We start from the raw sequence: 3274 nt of genomic DNA, 5'->3' as shown, positions 1-3274 counted from the left end.
AAGAAGAAGAAGAAGAAGAAGAAGAAGAAGAAGAAGAAGAAGAAGAAGAAGAAGAAGAAGAAGAAGAAGAAGAAGAAGAAGAGAAGAAGAAGAAGTTTGTTTCCACAAGTCTGTGGCACCTGGCATATCCAGATATCCCTGTGGGAGGAAAAAGAATCGCTCAATCTTCAGTTCTTAGTGTGGAAAGGCAAGGACACAGCGAAGCAAATCCACACCTTGGAGAGGCCTTTCCGCTGCTGTCACCCAAGTGTGTCTCACCTAACTGCAGCCTTCTTCATTTCTCACCCTTGACCATGGACGTTGGCGCCTGCTAAACTCCCTTAAACCATTGCTTTCTGACCTCCTCCACTCATCAGCCGCTTGTCAAGCACCACCAGAAGGAAGGCGAAGGACTTAATTGATCAGGCCCGGCAGTAGCCTTGAGAACCTGATTCGGGTATTGACTTCTGAGGAGTCTGCCTCCATTGCTAGGAGCGGCTGAACATCAAAACTATTAACCTCTGGCCTTAGCAGTGGGTGAGGCAGCCCAGCAGCAGTAATTAGGAAGTCAATCGGAATCGCCTGTCTCACTTACACTGGCATGTCAATCAATAGTGGCGGTGACAGGTTCATTAGGCCCAGGCCATGCAAGCCCAGACTGTAACAACCTCATAAAATACACCAGCGACTCAAGGCAGAGAGAAAGCCGCCCGAAGGACTAGAGTGGATGACAATATGTATTGATTAGGGCCCAAGCAATTTATGAAGTTCTACTTGTTGACCAGCCTTTCTAACTCACTCCTAAATTTTCCCAAGTAGTTGCAAGATGAAACTAAATATTACCCTTTAAAAAAGCAAGAGAAAGTAAGCTGTTGTCTGCAAGGGCATTTTTTTTTATGTTACTTACCCCTAGCAAATAATCTATTGGAGTAAAACTTCAATGGTTACTTAAGGCTGAAGTCATATCTTTGTCTCTGTGACCATCAGACTTTGAAAGGAGACCTCCATCTGGCGAAGAAGAAAATATGATAGGCCGTGTGATTAGGGAGGACTCTACCTTCGGAGAGACAGGGTGATTTAGGTATTCATTTCTTCCTGGCATTTTTAATGGCTCATCTGGCTGGTACCAGGTGGACAGCTGACACCTGGGTTTTCACAGATAATTTAAGAACTCAGTAGAAGGAGGGAGAGGAGAGGCAGCAACTTTTCGGCTTCTGCCCCATGTACGACACTGCTTGGCCACATTTGATAGAGACCTTGCTTGCCCCTAATCCTCATGCATTCCAGGGCAGATATCCAAAAGTCTCCTTCAGAGCTGCATCCTTGAAAACACCACAAGAACAAGTGGTGTTGCCGTGGCTTAACTGGACTTACATGCTTCCTCGCCTTTAGCCATGGGAAACAGCCAGGGGAGGAAGGAATGGTGAATGAGCCCAGGGTTCAAGGGCCCATGCTTCTAATTCTAAGAAGTCATTAGCAGCCGGGAGGTGGTGGTGCACGCCTTTAATGCCAGCACTTGGGAGGCAGAGGCAGGCGGATCTCTGTGAGTTTGAGACTAGCCTGGTCTACAAGAGCTAGTTCCAGGACAGGCTCCAAAACCACAGAGAAACCCTGTCTCGAAAAAAAAAAAAAAAAAAAAAAGAAAAGAAAAGAAGAAGAAGAAGTCATTAGCAGGTGGAAGCTTGAAGTTGGTTTGACTTTAAGAAGACTCCCAAAAGTGACATCTCCATCATCAATCCCCATTTGGATTACCCTGGGGGGATGGCCCTGCCACGGGAACGTGTGCAGTAAAACAGACAGAGGGCAGGTCAGAAGGGACCATCCACTCCCTGCTGTAGAGAGAGACCACTGTCTTCTTCATTTTATCCTTATACAATGGGATAAAAAAAAGTCTCACTGTTTCCTTTTATTATGGTTACTGTGAATTACTGATAAAACAATGGGGCAGAGGCTTTTTTCTAATTTTGCAAAATACTGTGTCTGTGCAAAAGCAGAGGTCTGAGGAGACCATCAGTTGGTCTCTTCTCTTCACCTAGGGGGAGAGGGAAGGCTTCTGTGGAAGCTGGGACTTTCCCCGTGTCTGATGGGTGTGGCCAGATAGATCAACTGATCACTAAACTTTGCAAGATTCCCAAGGTGACCTCTGACTCCCCTACTGTGACTACTGTTGTAGGAAGCCAGTAACCAAGTAAAGTGTCCCTGGTCATGTTCCAGAATACCGGATTTCTCTTCCATTTCTTTAAGGGGAGGGTGGCATGCAGTGTGACAGTGTAAGTGTGGAAGGTTAGAGAACAACTCGCCAGAACTGCTCGGTTCTCTCCTTCCAGCGTGCGGTCCTGGGGATTGAACTCGGGTCGTCAGGCTTGGCTGTAAGTGCCTTTACCTGCTGTGCCGTCTCCCTAGCCCAAAGTACAATCATCAGGTAAAGACCATTCCTCAAGCAAAATTTTCTTCTGCCCAGGAGGTTTCAGGGAATCTGATTTATTTGTGCCTACCCACTACATTGCCCTACTGTGGGCCTTCCCTAACATCTTTTCTGGGGTTTCCTTTCAAGACACGGGGGCCACTTTTCTGGCCACATACTTACATCTTCGTTAACAAACATAGAAATGGATTTTTCTCAGTCACTAAGAAAACAAGACAACATCATAGACGAACACCCAAAACCAAATAAATAAAACACCTATAACAAAATTAAAAAAAAAATAAACCATTAAGAACACATACACAACACCAAAGTTCAGACGCCACATTCTAGCTGTTGTCCCTTACCTGTGAACTGTCTGGTGGCCAGGCCAGCCCCCCATTGTCCCTTTCCCGACCACCGTGGTCTCTGTTTCTCACTTTCAAGTCTGCCCTTTGTGTTCTGCATAGTTGGATGCACCAAGGAGACTATGGTGAGTCCAGGTTAGAATAGCTACTATGGCTGGGGGATTCTTGATTCCTTCTGGACACTGATGTCTCAAGTTCCAAGGTTAGCCCATCTGAGAAGAAGGCAAAGCCAGTCCCCCAAGACTTCCCTTGTACCCACAATTATGAACCTTGACAAAGAGCGCCCCAAACACACCTTTGCTGTTGTTAGTTGGTTGGTTTTGTCATTTTTGCATCTTATCAAGCATGGGTTAGGATTGTCTCTGACTGTTGATGAGGCTGAGATTCATGGCGGTGTGGTTCCCTATAGCTTTCTAGACTTGTTCTCTCTCACTCAGGACTATGTGGTCCTAACAGGAGTTTTGGGTGAGGTGCTATATACTTGGGTCCTCATATACTCATGTTACCAGGGGCCTTGTCATCA

Source organism: Microtus ochrogaster, chromosome 18 (genome assembly GCF_000317375.1).
Source record: "Microtus ochrogaster isolate Prairie Vole_2 chromosome 18, MicOch1.0, whole genome shotgun sequence".
NCBI classification, from domain to species: Eukaryota; Metazoa; Chordata; class Mammalia; order Rodentia; family Cricetidae; genus Microtus; species Microtus ochrogaster.
The sequence above is the reverse complement of the archived record's forward strand: the minus strand, read 5'-3'. Positions refer to the sequence as shown.